This window comes from Balaenoptera musculus, chromosome 19 (genome assembly GCF_009873245.2).
Source record: "Balaenoptera musculus isolate JJ_BM4_2016_0621 chromosome 19, mBalMus1.pri.v3, whole genome shotgun sequence".
NCBI lineage: Eukaryota > Metazoa > Chordata > Mammalia > Artiodactyla > Balaenopteridae > Balaenoptera > Balaenoptera musculus.
The window spans coordinates 14,926,235-14,950,155 of record NC_045803.1 but is presented as its reverse complement, the minus strand read 5'-3'; the positions used below and the strand labels follow the sequence as shown (position 1 = coordinate 14,950,155).

The window sequence follows — 23,921 nt, the reverse complement described above, 5'->3', positions numbered from 1 at the left end:
TATTAGTTGAATATAGGTTTGGCTGCTGTAACAGACCCAGAATAGCAGTGGCATCAATGAGAGAGCAATTGATTTCTCTCTCCTGAAACGTTTGACAGTGAGCAGCCCAGGTCCAACACGGCAGCTCCATAGTCTTGGGGATCCAGGCTCCTGCCATCTTCCTGCTCCCCATTCCTGGGATTTTACCCTCATCTTCATGGTCCAGAATGACTCTCCACCATCACCATGTGTGCCTTCCAGCCCATGAGAAGGGAGGATGTAAGAGAAGAGGGTGCCTCCCCTTCTTCTTAAAGCAGGAGTTTCTTCTGTTTTGAGAGAGAATTCACGTACCATAAAATTTACCCTTTTAAAATGTACAGTTCAGTAGTTTTTAGTGTATATTCACAAGGTTGTGCAGTTATCTAATCTGGTTGCACAACATTTTCATCACCCCAAAGAAGAAACTCTGAACCCGTTTGCTTCCCATTTCCCCCTCCTCTCAGCCCCTGGCAACCACTAATCTACTTTGTGTGTCTGTGGATTTACCTTTTCTGAACATTTCATGTAAACTTAATAATGCAATATATGGCCTTCTGTGTCTGGCTTCTCACTTAGCATAATGTTTTCAAGTTTCATCCATGCTGTAGCAGGTATCAATACTTCATTCCTTTCTATGCCTGAATAGTATTCCATTGTACAGCTACACCATGTTCTGTTTATCCATTCATCAGTTGATGGATATTTGGGTTGTTTTCACTTTTTGGTTTTTTTTGAATAAGTAATGCTGCTGTGAATGTTTGTGTGCAAGTTTTTGCATGAGCATATTTTTCAGTTTTCTTGGATATATACCTAAGAGTGGAATTGCTGGGTCATGTAGTAACTATGTTTAACTTTTTGAAGAACAGGGCAGAGATTCTTAACATTTGTGTGCCATGGACTCTGGGACATCTACTTCTCACAGTCATGTTTTTAAATTCATAAAATATGTGGGATTACAAAGTAAACCAATTGTGTTGAAATATAATTTTCGAAATAGGAAGATAACAAATTTGTGTTACAGTATGGCAAAACCCAGTGACAGGCCTAATAACTACATGATTTCAAAGTACTAAAGGGCATTGATACTATTTTGAGATGTTTGTAAGTACTGTAGTGTGATTTAAAAGAAAACCCTGTGATTTCTATTGTTGGTGACAAATTCACAGGTGTGAAAACTACTGTGGTTTGCCTATGTTAATAATGGAAGGAAATGCTGAATTTCAGTTAGAAGCTAGTGAAAATAAAGAGGTAATTTCACCCCTCTAAATTAATGGAGCTCCTGAATTCTATCACACTTCCAAGGGTTGATCCAGAAGTCGAATACACCTCTTCCACTCTGTCCTATTGGGCTGAACTTAGTCACATGACCACACCTAGCTGCAAGGGAGGCAGGGAAATGCAGTCTTCATTCACATCAGCCATGTGTCTGGCTAAAATGTAGGAGTTCAGTTATTAAAGAAAAAAAGGAGAACGTGTATTGAGGGACAACAAAAAATATTACACTACACTCCCTACAGCCAATTTCTTGCCCCGGTTCAGAACATGCATTCTTCTTTTTGACAAGCACCTGCCAAAGGAGTTGGTTTGCCTTTAGAGGCCATGTTGTATGAAAAGTGTGCATCTTGAAACACTGGAATGCTGCTCAGAGTGGTGAGCTGCTCCATAAGGAAGAGCTGAGCCTGCCTGAGGGAGTAGCATATGCTTGACTCCCATCTCACATTCACACCAGAGCAAATGCTCATGAAGTGGAAGGCTGGACATCTGTTCCACCTTAATGATTTGTCCTTTGAAGGGGAGGAGGGGTTACTTGCATCATTAAGTATGTGTGAGGTAAACATTTGATGCAACCTCTTGGTACCTCTTGACTGTGCCATAAGATGTGCAGTTGGCTTCTCAAATGGCTGGAAGTTGATGTTATATTGGAACGCTTGATTTTAGGTGTCAGAACTCGTCTTAGATCACCCAGGGCAGAAGAGGGACTAATTTGTTGGCTCTGAATCCAAGAAGGTCAGCAACAGAGAGTGTGGACAGCTTAGGCATCAAAGGTAGGAAATCACAGGACACGTACGGCCCGTTGGCAAGGTGACCTCCCCATTATCTCGGTCGTAGGGGTGAAGAGCAGTGATGCTGATCATGATAATGGTAACAGGTAGTCTTTACTGAGCGCTTACTGTGTGCCTAGCAGTGTTCATGGGTGAACTAACTTTACAACAACCTTATGAGCTGGATCCTGCTGTATCCCCATTTTCCTGATGCACAGGGGTTAATTGGCCCGCGCAAGATCATATAGTTATTCATGGCAGAGATGGGATTTGAACATAGAAGGTGTGGTTCTGGCCTGTGCTCTTAATTAACCCTATTGTCATGAGGACAGAAGGCGAAATGCAGGAGTAGAAAGCTTGAAATTCTGGACAGAGGAGCGTGTTGACTTTCATGCCTTTGTTTCCGCAGTATTTACTTTTATGCTGACTTTTGAGTTTCCATGATGGTGCCGTCACAGACTCCCTTCCCTCTGTTCCAGCACCCAGTGGTGCATCCCCACTTCCTCAGCTCCACCACTGAAATACTCAAGTGACTCTGTTGAGTTGATCTCTTTGTCTCCCTCAATTCTAGGCCAGCCCTTCACCCTGGTTTCAGTTTTAAGAGCCAGTGTTTTGCTGTCCTAGTTTTAAATGTGAATTTTTAAAAAGTGGTTGATTTGTTACTCAGCTAGTATTTCCAGGGGCCAGATCTGGGCCACCAGACACAGGTACATCATTAAGCAAGTCCCTGCCTTCATGGAATTGACAGTCTAGAGGGGAGGCGAAAGACTCAGGCACTCAACAGATAACTTCACCAGCACTGATTGCCGCTGTGACAAATGCCATTAAGGAAAAATACAGGGAGCTCGGAGGGCATGTGAACGTGTGGAACGCAGGTCCTGGGTCGGGGGAGGGCGGTCGGAGGGCTTCCTGAGGAGGCGCACGTCTGTCCGTGCCGAGGCCTAAAGCTGATTGGTGGTGAGTGGGCAACATCCAGGCAGAGGAGAAGCAGACCACCTGCTGGGCGAACTGGAAAGCCCTGGACACTGGTCATAAACCCGGTCCCACTGGACTCTGAGGAGACTGCCTCCAAGCGAGGCCCCCCCACCTACGAGCAAGTCCTGCAGCCTATCCAGGCTCGGTTTCCTCGTCTGTAAGATGGCAGTGACCTTGGTCATGGTGCCCACTTCATTGGTGGCTGTGAGGGTTAAATGAGTTGCTAGATGTAAGACGTTTAGAACAGCTCCTGGCATGTAGCAGGGGCTCTCTCCTTGTTAACAAGTAATGAAAACTTGTGTGTTGTGGGACTTAAAGCAGCTAATAGAAAATCAGAGAACCCAGCCTAAGGCCAGAATCCAAGTTAGGAAAGAGCTGGACAGGGGCTACCAGACCGGGGACTTGGTGTGGGGCTCAGGGCTGCAACCATTGGAAACCATTCCCAGGAGGCATTCAGAAGTGTGTGGGGTGGTTTTGGTCTCACAGTGAAGTGGCAGCGACACCACAGGAGTTTAGGACCTGGGGACCAAGGATGCTAAATGTCCTGTAATGCAGAGGATTGGTCTAGTAACAAAGGATTGTTCCACCCCAAATGCCAGCAGCAGTCCCTTGGGGAGAGCTCTCCCCTAATGTATCTCCTTGATTCTCCCCTTGCTCTCTGTTTCCTGTTGGGTTCTCCCCCTCCCTTCCCCCCCCTTTCTCCCTGCTGTGGAAAGAGGCTGCTCTTGCAGCTGCAGGCTGCCCTCAAATGCCCTGACCACCAACCTCACCTCCTAAAATGTTTATAAGCTGCCCCTGCCCTGTAGCACTTGGAAGCATTTTCTGCCCGTCTGGCAGAAAGTGTGAAACCAATTCCTGGTTTATCAATCAGGGTTCTTGGGTTGCAAGCAACAGAAACCAGCTTGGGCCACCTGCAGTAAAAGAGAAACCGGGGTCAAGCAGCTCTGGGGCACCTCGAGGTGGGTGTTCAGGGCCAGCCCATGGGTAGAGGAGCCAGTGGAGGGCAGCGGTGAAAAGCTCTGACTCTGTAGCTGGCCTCCTGGGCATGAATCCCAACCTCACTACTAATTCATAAGTTCCCCAGCCTTTCTGTGCCTCAGTTTGTCAGCTGTAAGATGGGGATAAGAATAGAAGGGGCGGGCTTCCCTGGTGGCGCAGTGGTTAAGAATCCGCCTGCCAATGCAGGGGACACGGGTTTGATCCCTGGTCTGGGAAGATCCCACATGCCGCGGAGCAGCTAAGCTCGTGCGCCACAACTACTGAAGCCCGCACGCCTAGAGCCCATGCTCCACAACAAGCGAAGCCACCGCAATGAGAAGCCCGTGCACCGCAACGAAGAGTAGCCCCTGCTCACTGCAACTAGAGAAAGCTGCACGCAGCAACGAAGACCTAATGCAGCAAAATAAAAAAAGAATAGGGTCGCTGAGAGGATATAAGTTGAAACTTGAGGCAGGTTTAGAGTAGTGCATAGTATAGAGTATGTGGCTAGAGAAATATTAGCTGCTATTGTTTTTATTTTATTGCCATTATTACTGTTATCACTGGACTTTAAAAAAGTCCACATCAGGACTTCCCTGGTGGTGCAGTGGTTAAGAATCTGCCTGCCCATGCAAGGGACAAGGGTTCTATCCCTGCTCCGGGAAGATCCCACATGCCGCGGAGCAACTAAGCCCGTGTGCCACAACTACTGAGCCTGCGTTCTAGAGCCCGCGAGCCACAACTACTGAGCCCTCGTGCCACAACTACGGAAGCCCACGCGCCTAGAGCCCATGCTCCGCAACAAGAGAAGCCACCGCAATGAGAAGCCCATGCACCACATCGAAGAGCAGCCCCAGTTGCTGCAACTAGAGAAAGCCCACACGCAGCAACAAAGACCCAGCAAAACCAAAAATAAATTTAAAAAATAAAATAAAATTTCCATCCTGTTGGGAAGAAGTCTCTTGATTTTCCCCTTAGCTTTAAAAAAAAAAAAAAAAAAAAAAGCAGCTGATTGGCCTAAGCTTGTATTGTGTGGGTGGGTGGGGTCCCATGATTGGCAGCCCTCTCCTCCCCAAGCTAAGAGGAATTGGGGAGGAACTGTTGTCCTAGGAAAAGTGGGCTGCTGTCACCCGAAGTTGGGGCACAGATACCAGGTAGGCCCAGACCCCAGACGTCCTCCATGCTCAGTAATTTGACCCGGCAAATGTTGTTATTTGCCTGCCTTGTACCATGGCCTGTGCTAAGCACAGAGGACAGAGAAGGGACAATGATGTGCCAGATCTTTTCCTGACAGGTCTCAAAGTTCAGAGGGAAACAGCTGAAAAATGAGGGTCCTGGTTAAGACCGAGTGCTTAGAACAATGCCTGGCTCTTAGGAGGTCAGTATATATTTGTTGAATGAATAAACACACAGGGAAATGCAAGAGGTTTGCAGGAGCACACAGCCAATGAGTCTGCCCTCCCTCTGGTCTCATCAGTTGTTTTAAAAGAAGCCCGTGTTTGCACCTGCAGCCTCCAGGGCAGGGTGCAGAGGGGTGTCCACCTGCATATCCTGGCACACTGTAGGCGTTTAATAAATGGGCACTGAGTGATCTCATGGGTGCACGGCCCTGCAGTCCGCCCAGTGGGATAGTCAGGGACAGACCCTGGGTTGGGAAGCTGTCTGCTTTCTCTGCTGAACAGGATGTGCAGACGTGGCTCCAGGATGCATCTTTGTGGAATGTGGTTGCTAATACAAATGAGCTTCCTCACGTCACAAGGCGTCCATTATGTGGACGGTCGGATGACTCGCTGTGGGACGGGGCGGCTCTTGAGGGGAATTTTATAGCCGCAGTCGTGTTTCAGGCTTCCCTTCGGAGAAGGGCTTTGCCCCATGAATGACTGTTAATGAGAGAAAGATAATAATAGCCGGCACTTTCCAGGTGCCTGACACTGTGCAGAAGGCTTAACCCATGGAATCTCCCAACAGCCCATGAAGCCAATGCTAATATTATCCCCGTGTGCTGAGGCTCAGAGAGGGAAAATAACTTGCCTGTTGGGTTCACAGCAAGTGAGGAAAAGTTTGGGATTCTTATTGCAGAGCGTGGGCTCTTATCCCCATACACAGCCTCCTTTCTCGTTTAAGCACTAACTTTATTTTATTTATTTATTTATTTTTGGCTGCATCGGGTCTTAGTTGCGGCATGCAGGATCTTTCGTTGCAGCAGGCGGGCTCTTCGTTGCAGCGTGCAGGCTTCTCTCTAGCTGTGGCGTGTAGGCTCAGTAGTTGTGGCATGTGGGCTGAGTTGCCCCACGGCATGTGAGATCTTAGTTCCCCGACCAGGGATTGAACCCCCGTCCTCTGCATTGGAAGGCAGATTCTTAACCACTGGACCACCAGCAAGTCCCAGTACTAACTTTAAAGCAATATTTCGTTAACTTGTACGTGGTACATCATTTAAGAATAAAAAAGTGAGCTTCCTTCCCATCTCTGAAGCCTCCATAAAATTAGCCATTGTGACCTATCTCCTTCCAGAAATTCTCTGTGTATATACAACAAACATAAACATGGTAGCTGTTCTCTACACCAAGGGCAGCAGACTGCAGTCCATCGGCCATTTGGCCCACCTCCTGTTTTGTTTTGTTTTGTTTTTATTTTTTTATTTTATATTGGAGCATAGTTGATTAACAGTGTTGTGTTAGTTTCAGGTATAGCAAAGTGATTCAGTTATGCATATACATATATCCTTTTTCAAATTCTTTTCCCATTTAGGTTATTACAGAACATTGAGCAGAGTTCCCTGTGCTATACAATAGGTCCTTGTTGGTTATGTATTTCGAATACAGCAGTGTGTACATGTCAGTCCCAAACTCCCAATCTATCCCCCGTACCCGCCCTCCACTGCCTGTTTTTGTACGGCCCAGGAGCTAAGAATGGTTTTTACATTTTTTAATGGTTAAAAAAAAAAATCAAAAGAATATTTTGTGACATGTAAAATTAGATGAACTTGGGGTTTCAGTGCCCATGAATAAAGTCGTGTTGGAACACAGCCGTGCTCATATTGCCAGGGCTGCTTTCACACTGCAGGGCAGAGTTGCGTACTTGAAACAGAACCATGTGGTCCCCCAAAACTTAAAATATTTACTCTCTGGCCATTTACAGGAAAAGGTTTCTGATCCCGGCACGAGGCAGTGTGTCTTCGAGCTCTTTTCTTGTGCCGTAACTGTGTTCCCGTCCCCCTCACCCATTAATGTATTTCACGGAAACGGGCAAGCAGTGGGCTAAGCCCAGGTGTGTGGCTGGAGGTGGGTTGGATGGTGTGTCCACTCCCGCTCACTGTGAGCATTTCTCGGGCACCAGCTGCGTGGGAGGCCCCTGACTGGCAGCCCGAGCATGTCCAGGCTTGACCTCAGGAATCCGCAGGCCACTGGGGGAGTCAGTCATTATCACGCAGTCCCACAGATGGATGTATTCAGGTCTGCGGTCACAGACCACCTCTGACCCTCTGCCCATCACTCCTGCCTTGTTTTTATTTGTGACACTTTTAAAAAAGTAGGTCATACGTCTGTATGCTTCAAAAGTCAATTCTGTGTGCATGCCTGTGTGTGTGTGAGTGCGCATGTGTAGATGTACACACTGAGCGCTCTCTCCTACCCCTTTCCCTGCCCACCTTGTTCTCCACCTCTTAAGTAATCATTTGTATTAGTCTCTTGCATATCCTTTTAAGGTTTCCTTATGCAAATACGAATGTCTATTTTTATCTTCCCCTCCTTTCTTATACAAAATGCACCCTACTCCACACCCTGTCCTGCACTTTGCTTTTTTTTTTTAACTTACCAGCACATCCTGAGATCTCTCTTTATCCAGCCCAGTGGCTAAACACTGAAGGATGGGTAGGAGTTAATTAAGGGAGAGAGAAAGATGTGTACCGGGGCAAGAGGGGCATGAGGAAGAGCATTCTAGGCCAGGAGAACAGTGTGTGTCGAGGTCCTGGGGAGTGTGGCTTCCTCCAGAGCAGAGACGAGGCCTGTGAGGCTACAGCAAGGGGGGAGGGGCCTACTCTAGCTGCAAGGGCCTGATGGTCAAGGGAGGGACTGTGGCCTTGATTCTAGGAGCACCTGGGTGTGGGGTTCTGCTCTGCTTCCTTCCATGCCCTGCTTTTCTCTGGGGCCAAGTACACGTGGCCTTTATCACACATGGCCAAGGAGAGGCCAAGAATGTCCTTGAGAACAGGTTACTGAGTGTGGTTAATAATGAAAGAAAATGTCTCCTGCTAGCTATTTCCAAGAGGCGTGACCTGGTGTCTAGGGGTTTACAGGCCTGTACCTCCGACCTCCATGGTCCTTACCAATCATGTGACAGAGGTCAAGTCCAATCACCTCTCAGCTTTTCAGTGGACACGGTCACGGTGCCGAGCACAGGGGGTGTTTGGAGGGTAACACACACTGGGCTTGGTTCTCAGGTTGCCACATAGTAGTAAGTGCTCAGTATGTGGTAGTGATAGCTTCGATTATTTTTACAGGGCTGCCTCAGGCTCAAACTTTGTTAGTGTAGCTCACAGTGAAGACTTTTGATTAGGAAGCCTGGTCACCTGGGTTCTCGTAGCCCCTCTACACTTACTGTCTATGTTGGGCAGGTTACTTAAACTCTTTGTACTTGATTTTGGTCATCTGTAAATGAAGATGGTAATACCTGCTTTTTGGTCCTGTGCTAAGGATGAAATGAGGTAACATTTGTATTGCACTTAAAATAATGCACAGCAAGTAGTGACATCAGGGGATGCCAGCTATTATTATCACATTACTGTACCCCCTCTGCTTTCCATCCGGAGGTCTGTACACTGTATACTCAGGGGAACTTGATGTCAGTGAGGGCAGTACCGCCACCATTTCAGGAGAGCAGTTCCCTTCATTTGCAGTAACATCTTTTCCAAAGAACATCTGCAAATACCTGGAGAAAAGGATTGTCTGTTTAGTCAGGAATGAAAATTCCACCAGACTTCCCTTTATGTTATTGGCCATATAAAGTCACGTGACCACTCTTAACTGCAAGGAGGGCTGGGAAATAGTTTCCTAATTGTCTCTCCCAGTAGAATACAGATAACATAATCACAGACATGCTCAGTGAATAATTGCAAGCATATAAATTCATTTACCAATCTAGCCATCATGAGGCAGCCCAGCATTTTACACATGTCCGTGTTGTGGTCAGTTTGCAGAAAGTGACCCGTGGAATGTGGCAAAACAGCTGGCCCCCAACCTAAAGTGCTGGAAGGAAGCTTGTGAGGGACACAGTTTTAAAGCCTCTTGAGTTGTATCTGTCTAACCAGGGAAATAATTATACCTCCTAGACCAAAGTCGAGGGGCAGGCTCCGGGAACTGGGCCCAGAGCAGCCAGAGGAAGCTGCAAAACCGGTTTCTGAAATTGATGGTTGCCAAGGGGGGAGGGGGGAGGGGGGGGGGGACAAATTGGGAGATTGGGATTGACATATACACGCTACTGTACATAAAACAGATAACTAATAAGGACCTACCTACTGTATAGCACAGGGAGCCCTAGATACTCTGAATTTAAAAGAATCTAAAAAAGACTGATATATGTATAACTGATTCACTTTGCTGTACAGCAGAAACTAACACAACATTGTAAATCAACTACACTCCAATTAAAAAAAAAAAAAAAAGAACTGGTTTCTTGAGGTAGGTCTGTTTACCTGCTTGTCTGATTCCTAGTGAACAATCCCATTGGCTCCCAGAGGCCTCCCAGATTAGGCTCCTCCCTTGGGCTGGGCCTCTCTTTGCAGATGGCTAAGCCCCCTGGGGCCACGGAGTGCCTACTGTGTGTCTGGTGCTGTCCGAAGTGCTGGAGATAAAATAATAGGTAACATTTATTGGGTGCTCACCATATGCCAGGCATTGCAGGTGCTTGGGTTAGCTCATTTAATCTTATCAGTAGCCCCATGAGGTGGGTCTTGTGTTAGGCCCATTACAGATGTGTAAAAAATAAAGTTTTTTTGTTTGTTTTTTCCTTTATTAAAGTATAGTTGATTTATGGTATTGTGTTAGTTTCAGGTGTACAGCAAAGTGATTCAGTTATTTCAGATTCTTTTCCCTTATAGATTAGTACAAGATATTGAGTATAGTTTTCTGTGCTATACCGTGGGTCCTTGTTGGTTATCTGTTTTACGTATAGTAGTATGTATATGTTAATCCCAAACTTCTAATTTATCTCTTTCCCCCTTAGGTAACCATAAATTTGTTTTCCATGTCTGTGAGTCTATTTCTGTTTTATAAATAAGTTCATTCCTATCATTTTTTTAGATTAAGTTTGGGGTTTTTTAATTGAGGTATAGTTGATATAACATTATATTAGTTTCAGGTGTACAATGTAGTGATTTGATATTTGTATATATTGCAAAATGATCCTAAAGTCTTTATTAAAAAACCCTTATTTTACATAATGCTCAATATTTTAAAATTATATTTGTTATCTCACAATAACATAAGCCTTTTCATTGATGACTTATTTTGTTAGACTGATTTTTTAAAAAATAAACTTTTAATTTTTAAAATTAATTAATTAATTAATTAATTTTTGGCTGCTGGGTCTTTGTTGCTTCACGCGGGCTTTCTCTACTTGGGGCGAGCAGGGGCTACTCTTCGTTGCGGTGCGTGGGCTTCTCATTGCAGTGGCTTCTCGTTGCAGAGCACGGGCTCTAGGCACATGGGCTTCAGTAGTTGTGGCATGTGGGCTCAGTAGTTGTGGCTCACAGGCTCTAGAGCACAGGCTCAGTAGTTGTGGCGCACGGGCTTAGTTGCTCCACAGCATGTGGGATCTTCCTGGACCAGGTCTTGAACCCGTGTCCCCTGCATTGGCAGGCGGATTCTTAACCACTGCGCCACCAGGGAAGCCCTCATATAGCGCTCTTATATGTATTTTATTATATCTTTACTTAAGTATTTCATTTTGGGTGGTGCTAATGTAAATGATAATTGTGCTTTTTTTGTTTGTTTGTTTTTTTGGTGCATTGGGTCTTCGTTGCTGCATGCGGGCTTTCTCTAGTTGTGGTGAGCGGGGGCTACTCTTCGTTTTGGTGCATGGGCTTCTCGTGGCAGTGGTTTCTCTTGTTGCGGAGTACGGGCTCTAGGCCTGTGGGCTTCAGTAGTTGTGGCATGCGGGCTCAGTAGTTGTGGCTCACGAGCTTTAGAGTACAAGCTCAGTAGTTGTGGCACACAGGCTTAGTTGCTCCACGGCATGTGGGATCTTCCCGGACTGGGTATCAAACCGGTGTCCCCTGCATTGGCAGGCAGACCACTGCACCACCAGGGAAGTCCCAATAATTGTGTTTTTAATTTCAGATTCCACTTGTCCATTGCTGGTATATAGGAAAGCAATTGACTTTTTTAATATTAACCTTATATCCTACAACGTTACTATAATCACTTCCAGGAGGTCTTTTTTTCCCCCCCTCAATTCTTTAGGATTTTTGACATATGATCATGTCATCTGCAAACAAAGGCAGTTTTGCTTCTTCCTTCTTAATCTATATTTTTAAAATTTCCTTTTCTTGTCTTATTACATTAGCTAGGACTGCCAGTACAATGTTGAAAAGCAGTGGTGAGAAGGGACATCCTTGTCTTGTTCCTGATCTTAGTGGCAAAGTTTTGAGTTTCTCACTATTAAGTATGATGTAATGAAATTGACTTTTCTCTCATTTGTCCCCCTAAGCCAAACATTTAGAGGGTGGGGGCATTGCATCTACTTCCCTTAGCCCAATCCTGACCATGTAATCGGTTTTAAAAACATGTCAATGAATGAGTGAATAAATGACTCTAGTGGTACAACGAACAGCTAAACAGAACTTACTTGCAATATTTTCTGGGCAGATGTCAAATCAGAGTTAGATAGGCAGTGGAGGGTAGTGATTGTCAATAGAGTTTGGAGCCATGGGCTGGTGTTCAAATCTGTAGTTGTGAGGTTTAAATAAATTGGAATTTTAAAGTGTCTGGAAAACAGGCACATGTGTGAGAGTTATCTACTGCTATTAGGTGTTATGTGGTAGTTTTGACTGTGAAGAGTAGTTGAGTCTTAGCTTCAAGTGTGTAGAGAGACAAGCTCAATTCCAGGGGAAATGAAGTTCAACCCATGAGCCTGAGAACAAGTGATTTCAGCCAAAAATGGCTGCTTGGCACTGATGTGGAATTGTAAATCCAGCCCTAATCAATATGCTTGCTTAGTACAGGTATGATTAGAGTTGGAATTTTTGGAGTTGTGTTCTTTGTGGGAGAAGTTGGGAGAAAGACACAGCCTGGCTCAATCTCCTGAGCACAGTGAGTCAGTTTCCCAGATGCCCTGTCGTTCCAGTCTTAGCGAGCACTGCCATACACCCTGTGTGGCATGGGGCAGGGCAGTGGTTAAGGGCTCTGCACTGTATTCAGTCCTTGCTGAAGTGTGACCTTGGGCAAGTGACATAGCCTTTCCAAACTTCGGTGTCTGCCTCTGCAAAACAACGAGAAAAACAAGATACTACATCTCAAACCTATTAATGAACTTTGAACTAGTAAAGCACCTTGCACAGTTTCTGACACATAGTAAGTGCACATTAAATGTTAGCCGCAATACTGTTATTATAATTGTAATTGTTACTATCGTGCTTTAAATTGCTGTGGAATATGGCTGGTCTGCTATTCCACAAATATCTCCTATGCAGGCCACTCTGTAGCAAACCAGAGCATCGTGGTCTTGGTGAACCCTCAAGAAGATAATAGTTATTTATTTCATTAACCTGAATAGAAATAAAGATTCATGTATTCATTCAACAAATATATATATATATATATATGTATATACACACACACACACATACATATGCCTTCTACTCTGCACCAAGCACTGTTGTAAGGTTGTAAGCCCCAAGTACACAGTGGACAAGACAGACCCAGTCCCTGCTCTCCTGGAGTGCAAGGTCCAGTGGGGGAGACAGACTAGAGATAAACAGTGTATATCAGAGGTGATTGGTAGTGCTAAACTAAACTAAAGCAGGATACTGAGATGTGAGCGGTGGTAGGAGGGCTATCTTGGCGAGTGGGGTCAGGAAGATGTCATTTGACCTGAGACTTGAAGGATAAAAAGGTGCCAGCCATGCAAGAGGTGAAGAAAGAAGGTGCCTGCAGAGAGAACAGCAAATGCAAAGGCCCTGAGGTGGGAATGAGCTTGGCAAGTTGTAGGAAAAGAAAGGAGGCTGTCCTGGCTTCAGTTAGGTGAACAAGGGTGAGAATGTGTGGGAGGGATTTGTAGGCCCTGAGTTTGCTCCCTGAAGCCTGCGCTTTCTTCCATCCCTGGGAGTGTTTAAAGAGAAGGGCTGTGGAGGGCTGACTTCAGCGCCTAGAAGGAGGCATGGGGGGACCAGAGGCCTGGCCCCTGCCTCACTCTTACAGACGTTCTCAAAGCCCTAACCCAGGGATTTCAGGCCACGAGGAAGAGACCCTTCACCCCACAGCTGAGTTCTCTGACTTCCCAGCCAAGAATGTGGTTTGCATTTTTTTTTTTTTTGTCTCAAAGGTGGCCTAGCCATGCTGTTATGTACAGCAAAGCCTCAGTGCTCTGTGCCGGAAGCCCACTTTCTTCCGCAAAGGAGGACAGCTGAAAGCTAGCTGCCCTGGAGAAGTGCCAGGAAGCAACCTGGCCAAACCGAGCCTGCTTCTTGGGGATGTGGGAGATTCTTTGTACGGAAGGTGAGGAAGGTATTAAAGCCCCAGGTCTTGGTGAGAGAGACCAGAGCAGCAGCGAGGAGCCTAGACTCTGGGTTTCGGCTCTGGCTTCACCACCTACCAGCTGTGTGACCTTTGGGCAAGTAACTTACCTGTGCCTTGCCTTAGCTTTCTCATCTGTAGAACAGGGAAAATAGCTCCGATGCTTAGAAACGTGCACACAGGAAGTGCTGGCTATTATTATCATTACCTTCCGATTTGAAGTCACAGTGACATAAGTTCCTCTTTCTTCTAGTTTCTTGTGAACAGTTAAGAGGCTTGGATTTACTCCTGTTTCTCCACATAGACCTAGTTCTTGCCCAGGAGCTTGGCGTCTGGCAGACAGCCAGGCTCTGGGTGCCAAAAGCACCGCTGCTTCTGGGGGGCAGGTTATTCAATGCCAGGAAGCTGAGAGTTGATAGGGTATTTGTCACCAGAGGTCAGGGATTGTGTGGAGCCTCTACATGGTGACTGCTCCCACCTGCCAGGGAGAAAAGACTGCTTCCTCCAGGGCAGTGCTTCTGTGCTTCTCAGCCCTGAGATTGAATTGTTATTGAATTGGGAGGGTGGAGCTGGACTATTTAATAACCTTACCCCCCGCCCCCCCCCAAAAAAAAAAACCAACAAAGCTTCCCCAGGCCTTCCCCCGCCCCCCTCCCACGTAAAGGGCCTGCGGCCCAAGCAGGGAGAATTTTTTCAGGGCTCCCTAACGGGCCGCCAGGATTTCCAATCACTGAATGTACCTGGGAATCTTGTTAAAATGCAGATTCTGATTCAGCAGGTCTGGGGAGGGGCGAGTGTCTGCATTTCTAAGGTGCTCCCAGGTGTTACTGATGCCGCTGCTCCCTGGACCACAGCTTTGAGGTTCAAGGGTCTAGAAGCTGGCGTCACAGACTGCAGAATCTCAGACCCCCACACTGAATCCCAGTCTGCATTTTCACCGACTCCCTTGGTGATTCAACCCCCTGGGTCTAGGTGATTTGAGAGCCTAGACCCAGGGTTTCTCAGCTTCGACACTGTCGACCGCTGGGGGCAGATCGTTCTCTGTTGTGGGGCTGTCCTGTGCAGCGTGGGACAGTTAGCGGCATCCCTGGCCACTACCCATGAGACGCCAGTAGCAGCCCCCCACTGCCAGCCATGATATTCAGAAATGCGACTGCCCCTGGGGTAAGGGGTGGCGAAATTGCCCTCAGAAGCGAACCAGTGGCCTAAAGCCCTCAAGCTTAGCCATGCCTGGGAATCTCTGGGCCAGATGGGCACACAGGTGTCCAGGCCCCGCAGCAGAGGTCATGGCTGCTTTAGTTCTGGGTGGGGTCGGAATTCATACGAAGAATAAACACACAAACCTCCAAACAAGCCAAATAATTATAAGTGGACCATAATTACTGCTGTCTCACAGCTGGTCAGCAGGAACTAAGAACCCTACCCCAACTCTAGGCTGCTGTGCCCTTTGCCACCAGCAGGCCAGTGGGCTCCTGTGAGAGACTCTGCTTTTTTAAAAAATAGGTAGCTGGTGGGTAATCACAGGGTCTTAGAGGCCGGGTGGAAATCTCTGCCCTCCCAGTGGGTGTGAATGTGCTTAACTGGGCCACTCTTAACTACAGTAGCAACCCACGACATTGGTACCATCATTATCCCCTTTTTCCAGGTGAGGAACTAAGACACAGAGAGGGGAGGTAACTTGTCTGAGGTCCCACAGCTAGTAAGTGGCAAAGTTGGGATTTGAACCGAGGCCATCTGGTTTCAGAGTCCTCGCTCTTAAGCACCCTGTGGACATATCGGGAGGTTGGACAGGACTAAGATTGCTCACTGCTTGATCTCTCTGGGGATGTGAGGAAGGCCCTGCCAGTGCAGAAAGGAGCAGTCCCAATTCCAGACCTTCAGGGAAGAAACAGCTCCCCACGTCCCCAGAACAAAGGCCATGGAGTACACCTGAAACTAGCACAACATTGTTAATCAACTATACTCCAATATAAAATTAAAATTAAAAAGAAAAAAGAAAATTAATAGGAAAAAGTCAGGCAAGATTATTCATTAAAAAAGAGAGAAGGCTTAAAGAAAATTAAAAAGCAAAAAAGAACACAATTATAGATGCTGCAGAGATTAAACATATATTGTGAATAACTTTATGCCAATCAAGCTCAGAATTCACAGGAAACAGATCCACTCCTAGAGATAGAAAACTTACCAAAAATTGCTCTGTAGAAATAACAAACTGAATAGTACTAAAATAATTACCAAAAATTAATTAGACATTGATGGTTGTACAACATTGTGAATGTGGTTAATGCCACTGAATTGTATGTTTAAAAATCGTTACATTGCAAATTATGTTATATATATTTTACTACAATTTTTAAAAATGTAAAAAAATAAAACCCTCAATCTAGAAGACAAAAAAAAAAAAAAAAAAGGCCATGGAGAAAACTTAAGGGCAGGGCTGGGGAGAGAGCATTGTCACTGGCCAGTTATCGTCATCCTGGAAAGCCCTAGCCTGGCTCCTGGACCCCACCTGCACCTGAGTTCAGGGGGCTCATTACTGAGAAGGGGGAACAGTGCAGAGCAGCAGTTCCCAGGCGGTGTGCAGCTGCCGAGCTGTATCCTGCCCTTGGAATTGACCAGGGCTCCCTGACACTGTGATGCCCTGTAGCAGAGATGACAGTCCACCATGATTTCTTGGAATTAGAGACCGATTTCTCTTAGGGGGCTTGCTGGAAACAGGGTGGAGATTTGGGACGTTTGGAATTTGGGTGTGAGGCTGCAGAGGCTTTCAGCTAATGGCTTTGGAGCCACACTGTAGGCACCTGTGTCCTGGTCTATCCTGTAGACCTGTATCCTGGTCTAGCTGTGCGACCTTGGACAGGTGACTTCACTTCTCTGAACTTCAGGCTCTTTGTTTTTATTTATTTTTATTTTATTATTATTATTTTAAAAATATCTATTTATTTGGCTGTGCCAGGTCTTAGTTGCAGCTTCAGCCTCTATGGAGCCGCATTTGTTCATCCTAAAACAAGGATAATGCTAGTCCCTACCTCATGATGATGCTGTGAGCATTCGGTGAGCCAGAAGCTGTGAGGCAGTTAGCACAGGGCCTGGTGCTCATAGCCCCACAGGCATTAGCTATCATGATTTAATTATTATTATTATTATTTTTATTTTATTTTTTTTTAAAGATTTATTTATTGATTTATTGATTGATTGATTGCTATGTTGGGTCTTCGTTTCTGTGCTAGGGCTTTCTCTAGTTGCGGCGAGCAGGGGCCACTCTTTATCGCGGTGCGCGGGCCTCTCACTGTCGCGGCCTCTCTTGTTGCAGCGCACAGGCTCCAGACGCGCAGGCTCAGTCGTTGTGGCTCACGGGCCTAGTTGCTCCGTGGCATGTGGGATCTTCCCAGACCAGGGCTCGAACCCGTGTTCCCTGCATTAGCAGGCAGATTCTCAACCACTGCGCCACCAGGGAAGCCCATGATTTAATTATTAATTAAGAATGGGCCTGGGCTTCCCTGGTGGCGCAGTGGTTAAGAATCTGCCTGCCAATGCAGGGGACACGGGTTCGAGCCCTGGTCTGAGAAGATCCCACATGCCGCGGAGCGACTAAGCCCGTGAGCCACAACTACTGAGCCTGCGCATCTGGAGCCTGTGCTCCGCAAAGAGAGAGGCCCTGGTGGTGAGAGGCCCGCGCACCGCGATGAAGAGTGGCCCCCGCTGTCCACAACTGGAGAAAGCCCTCGCGCAGAAACGAAGACCCAACACAGACAAAAATAAAAATAAATAAAAAAATAAATTAATTAAAAAAAAAAAAAAAAAAGAATGGGCCTGAGGCCTAGCGACCAGGTGAGGAGAAAACCTTGCACAGAATAATGTTATGAACGTGCCGGTTTTAGAAAACGCCACTTTGGTCAGCCAGCTTCCCTTTAGGCACAAGAGACAGTGACATGAGGCTCTGTCTGGTTGTGTCAGGGACTCTTTTCCTCCTCTGAGAGGCGAGTTGGCCTCTTGGGGCTGAATAACGTGAGCTAAAAGGGGACGTGAGGAAGCCGGGGAGTGGAGGTGCACCAGGGCCTCAGGCCCGAGTTCCACTCCAGTTCCCTTATGTGCTGGCTGCGTGGGCAGTTATGCAGGGCGAGAGTGAGCGTGGGGATTGGCCAGCCTGGATTCCAGCTCCCAGCTGCATGACTTTAGGCAGATTCCTCAATGTCAGTGTTCAGTCGGCACAGAGCTTGGTCAGCGCTGGCTGTTCTGGGGGCAGCAGGGTAGTGAGGAGGTTAGGAGGGTGGGCCCCTGGGTTAGTCACCTGGATTCAACCCTGGCTGTGTCACATCCACGCTGTGGGACCTTGAGCAAGTGACTTAATCCCTTCTGAGCCTCAGTTTCCTCATCTGTGAAATGAGGGTGATACTGCTTTACATGGGGCCATGTGAGGGTCATGAGTTTTTCTATATAAAGACCTTAAAGCAGCACCTAGTGCAGGGAAAGTCTTTAGTGCACATTGGCTATTATTATTATTATTATAAACCCATCCTGGAAGACAATGTAAGTGAAAAGTATGAACCATGGATCTATTCCAGGGGGACAGAGCCCTAATGAGGGAGTTTGGGAGAGATCTCAGCCTCCAGAGGGGTGGTTTAGAGCTAGCATTCGAGCTTTTGTGTTTCTAGAATGTAAGTGAAAGAATGTGCAAAGGAAAGGGGTAGGAGCGTGCTGACTAGCAATGATGTCTTATTGCCATCGGGACAGGTTTCCCAAAGTCAGATCATTCCACTAGATAGTTTGAGGTGGTGGTATGAATAAACACCTTACACATTTTAATAGTTGTACTTATATTTTCATGTGTAACAGGAAAAGAATTTCAATAGCTCGTCAAACCCAGTATTCCATGGCTGTTTCTGCTTTGGGTGAGGCTAATGATGGTATGCAAGCCAAAATAAAAGTGAGTGCAGTTAAAGAAAAATGCAAAGTAAGTCATATTACAGGTGGTCTGAGGATATGGCAAAAATGGTGCCAGTGCGTACAGGTTCTGGCAGTCGGGACACACGCATTAGGAGAAACGGGTCTGAGCTGGGTTTTAACCTTGTTTTTTAGCCTTGGAAAGCCTGAGCCTCCCTCGGGAGGCTGCTGAGCTTTTAGGCCCCCTTTGCCTCTCTTCTCCTTGGCTCTTTCATGCCACTGAAGGAGGGGTTGTAGCTGCCTCAGAGCAGGGCAGCAGCCCTGGTGACTGTAGTTCCCTCCGTCAGAGGCAGCAGGGCGAGTGCTGAAATGTACCAGGTGTCTGCAGCTGTCACCTGCTGTCTCTGCCATGGGATGTGGAAGCTGCGGTATGGCCTCGAGCAGCTCATTGTGATAATGGTAATGATCTTTAACCAACATTGACTGAGCGCCAACAACATACTAAACACTTTACATGCATGATGGCATTGAAACCCTGCTCTGTGAGGTGATGTGTCAGTGAGGACACATGGGGCTGCAAGAAACAAGATGCCTGGTGAATCTTGGCTGAGCAGTAGAGACGAGTGATTCTCTCATTGCAAAGTGTGGTTGGCTCCACAGTGGGTACAGAGGTTCAGTGACACCTCCGAGAACTGGGTGCTTTCTCTCCTTCTGTTTCACAGCCCTTTATGTACAAGTGTTTCATCCTGATGTTGCATGGTCATGGGATGGCCACCCCAGCCCTGTGATCACATCCTTATACACAGTGTCCCAAGTGGGGAGAAGAGGCAGGGGGAAAGGCTTTCTCTTCCTGTGCCTTTCCTTTCTAAAGGGAATATGTGCCCATAGACACCCCTACCCCTGGCAGACATCTCTGTCTCTCATTGGTTGTAAAGGAGTCACCGGCTGCCCCTAGCTGCAAGGGAGGCTGGGAGAGTGGATGCCCGTACAGTGGGAGGCAGCAGGAGAAGTGGGGGTTGGGAATGGCCATAAGCTATACCACCAAGTGTCTGCTGCAGGCGCGTTCTCTTACTACCCCCTCGGAGGATGAGAAAAATCAAGGATCGGAGAGGTGAGAAGATGACGTGCTTGCCCGGGATCTCATAGAGCTTGTGGTGGCAGAGCAGGATTTGAACCCACGTTTTTCCTTCTGCGGAGCCTGCGGTCTTAACCTCTGTATGGTACTGCCTTGCCAGCAGGGGACACCCAGATGGTCGTAATGCAGGGTGTCGAGTGGTGAACCCCAGGTGCTGGGAGAACTCAGAGGAAGGAGAAATTCTGCTTGGGTATGGTCAGGGAGAGCGAGCTGTAGAGAAGAGAGAAGAGTGTGTAGAGAATCATGGCCAGTGATTGGGCTGGCCTTTGAAAGGTGCGTTGGGGTTCTGCCAGGTGCACAGGGATAATGGCATGAGGAGGGTGGGCCCCAGGCAGAGGGTACAGCATAAACAAAAGTGGGGGGATGGGACAGTGCATGCTGGGTGGATTAATCAAGGCTCTTTTGATTGTAAGATGAATTTGTCTTATGTCACTGGGAAGTCTGGAGGGCGGAGCTTCAGACCTAGCCGGATAAGGGGGCTCTGTTGCTTTTCCTTACTCTGCTTGGCTTCACTGTACAGACTGGCTGGGTTCAGGTGCAAATTCTCCTGCTTTATCAACCCAGTGAAAAGAGGCTTTCTTGTCCACAGGTTCTTTAAATCGGCTCTAACAAAAATACCATAGACTAGGTAACTTACAAACAACAGAAATTTCTTTTTTCACAATTCTAGAGCCTGCGAAGTCCAAGGTCAAGGCGCCGCAGATTCGGTGTCTGGTGAGGATCCACCTCCTGGTTCACAGATGACCGTCTTTTTGGCATGTCCTCACATGGAAGAAGGGGCAATCGAACTCTCTGGTTCCTCCTTTATAAGGATGCTAATCCCATTCATGAGGGCTGTGCCCTCAAGGCCTAATTACTTCCCAACAGCCCCACCTCTTAATACCATCACATTGGAGATTAGGTTTCAACATATGAATTTGGGGGGAAACACAAAACATGCAGTTTATAGCAGTAGTTCATGTGCCCGTCTCTGAAGGTGGTGTCTAAAGCAGGGTTGAAGGATGAGCACAGTGAACCACAGCCTTGCCAGGATAGAGGAGTGTGACCTTCAGCCTCTGTACTCAGTTTCCTCATCTGAAAAATGGGGCTAATATAATTATCCCTACCTCATACGTAGGGTCTGGGGTAGATTCCACATAGAGAGTGTTCACCAGTGCAGGTAGGAAGTGCTCTGTGGAACCTAGAGCAATGGCCTCTCAGGTGGAAGGCCCTGAATGCTACCTTGCCAGGACCCAGTGTTGTCATTTAAACCTTGATTGCTCGCATACGACTATCAGCTCTGGCATGTAAGGACTGTGTAACCCTGAGCAAATGACTTTGCCTCTCTGTGCCTCAGTTTCCACATTTGTACCAGGGAGAAAAATGCTTAGGACACTGCCAGGCACATGGTAGACATCAGTAATTTTTTTTTTTTTTTTTTTTTGGTCTTTTGGTTTGGCCGCACTGCGCGGCATGTGGGATCTTAGTTCCCCAGCCAGGGATCGAACCTGTGCCCCCTGCAGTGGAAGCACAGAGTCTTAACCACTGGACTGCCAGGGAAGTCCCAGTAAATATTTTTTTTGATGAGTACATGAATAGAAGAGCTGAGTCAGAAGATACATGCAGGTTGTTAAACCTTTTTGGATCCGTATTGCCAAGAGGCCCTGCAGAAAGGCATTACTCCATCATAGAAGCTGGGATGACCCATTTCCCTACTCCTTAGTCAACACTAGGTCTTACCTTCTAGGAAAAAATTCATTGTTATTTTGGTCAGTAAAGAAACCAGCTTAATATTGTGGACACATAAGAACGTGTCTGTATATTTCAGACCTGCAAACTGAAACATGTAAAGGTGAGATGACATAATGTCTAGGATTTACTTTTTTTAAAAAATATTTATTTATTTATTTGTTTGTTTGTTTATTTGTTTAGCTGCGACACGGAATCTTCGTTGCCGCGTGCGAGATCTTTGTTGCAGCATGTGGGATCTTTTAGTTGCGGCATGTGGGCTTTTAGTTGTGGCATGCATGCGGGGTCTAGTTCCCCGACTGGGGATGGAACCCAGGCCCCCTGCATTGGCAATGAGGAGTCTTAACCACTGGACCACCAGGGAAGTTCCTAGGGTTTACTTTAAAGTACTTCAGGCAGAAGAAAAAGGGAGGAAAAGGAATGGATAGGGAATAGATGAAGCTAATAGGGCAGACTTTTTGATAACTACTGAATCTTCGTTTGAGTACATTGGGAGTTCATTGTACCTTTCTCTCTCTACTTTTTTAGAATGTTGACAAAATTGAAAAAACTAGCACCCCCAACACACACACACACACACACACACACACACACACACATACACACATATACTTATATACACACACACACACAGGGAAAGCCTAAAGATTGAACAGTTGTGAAACATTACTGAGCCCCCGCTGTACACAGGCACTAAGAAGTACCCCGGGGCCCAGGTGGTGTTGGAAAAATGACAGCCTTATAGCCCTCTGTTCCCCCAGCCTTTCTCTGCATGGATCCCCTTTGTGGGGAGACCCTTTTGGCTCAGCACCTGGAAGGATAGTAGCTCTCAGACCCCAAGGCGCAACTTCTCATCTCCTTCCCTGAACCAGGCATTCAAGGACCTTTTCCTGAAATGGAGGTTTTCCCTTCCTAGCCTGAAGGGAAGACAAACTCCCTAGCGATTACCTCCTGGGAAAACCCCTCTTGGTTGTGGGTCTGGTTTTGCCGTGGGGTAGAGGGAGTCAGGAGCTGCTTTTCTCCAACGATCTGTGTGGTGATGGCGGGAGTCAGGAGCTGCTTTTCTCCAACGATCTGTGTGGTGATGGCGGGAGTCAGGAGCTGCTTTTCTCCAACGATCTGTGTGGTGATGGCGGGAGTCAGGAGCTGCTTTTCTCCAACGATCTGTGTGGTGATGGCGGGAGTCAGGAGCTGCTTTTCTCCAACGATCTGTGTGGTGATGGCGGGAGTCAGGAGCTGCTTTTCTCCAACGATCTGTGTGGTGATGGCGGGAGTCAGGAGCTGCTTTTCTCCAACGATCTGTGTGGTGATGGCGGGAGTCAGGAGCTGCTTTTCTCCAACGATCTGTGTGGTGATGGCGGGAGTCAGGAGCTGCTTTTCTCCAACGATCTGTGTGGTGATGGCGGGAGTCAGGAGCTGCTTTTCTCCAACGATCTGTGTGGTGATGGCGGGAGTCAGGAGCTGCTTTTCTCCAAAGATCTGTGTGGTGATGGCGGGAGTCAGGAGCTGCTTTTCTCCAACGATCTGTGTGGTGATGGCGGGAGTCAGGAGCTGCTTTTCTCCAACGATCTGTGTGGTGATGGCGGGAGTCAGGAGCTGCTTTTCTCCAACGATCTGTGTGGTGATGGCGGGAGTCAGGAGCTGCTTTTCTCCAACGATCTGTGTGGTGATGGCGGGAGTCAGGAGCTGCTTTTCTCCAACGATCTGTGTGGTGATGGCGGGAGTCAGGAGCTGCTTTTCTCCAAAGATCTGTGTGGTGATGGCGGGAGTCAGGAGCTGCTTTTCTCCAACGATCTGTGTGGTGATGGCGGGAGTCAGGAGCTGCTTTTCTCCAACGATCTGTGTGGTGATGGCGGGAGTCAGGAGCTGCTTTTCTCCAACGATCTGTGTGGTGATGGCGGGAGTCAGGAGCTGCTTTTCTCCAACGATCTGTGTGGTGATGGCGGGAGTCAGGAGCTGCTTTTCTCCAACGATCTGTGTGGTGATGGCGGGAGTCAGGAGCTGCTTTTCTCCAACGATCTGTGTGGTGATGGCGGGAGTCAGGAGCTGCTTTTCTCCAACGATCTGTGTGGTGATGGCAAAGTCATAACTGGCTGATCCTCCACAGTGACTAAAGATTGACTGTAGCCCTACTAAGCCTCTGAACGTGCAAGAGCGGTCCTTGCCCATCCCTGTCAAATAGCTGTGGTCCCCAGCCCTTTCTCCAGATTCACATGTAAATAGGTGGTAGTCGGTGAGTTTTCCCGGCTGTTCTCTATCCCACTGTGAGGTGAAGTTAGGGTGGGGCTTTCACAACCCATCTGGCACTGGGTGGGGTCTCAGTCAGTGGAGCGTGATCCACCCAGTAACTGACCCCTGGTCCCCTCCAGAAAGGTCATCATTTAAGAATGTTTCTTAGGCAGCTCAGCAGAGACCCACGTGTACATGTGG

At 47.3% G+C, this 23,921-nt stretch overlaps 1 protein-coding gene and 1 non-coding gene across 11 annotated transcripts in view; one reads left to right on the top strand and one right to left on the bottom strand.

The window, feature by feature from the left end:
• SIPA1L3 (signal induced proliferation associated 1 like 3) overlaps positions 1-23,921 on the top strand; it is a 236,555-nt gene that overhangs the window by 51,378 nt on the left and 161,256 nt on the right. The gene's annotated exons all lie outside the window — the stretch shown is intronic.
• Positions 21,783-21,855, bottom strand: TRNAG-GCC. The gene has a single exon. It is a non-coding gene; the product is annotated as a tRNA-Gly (tRNA).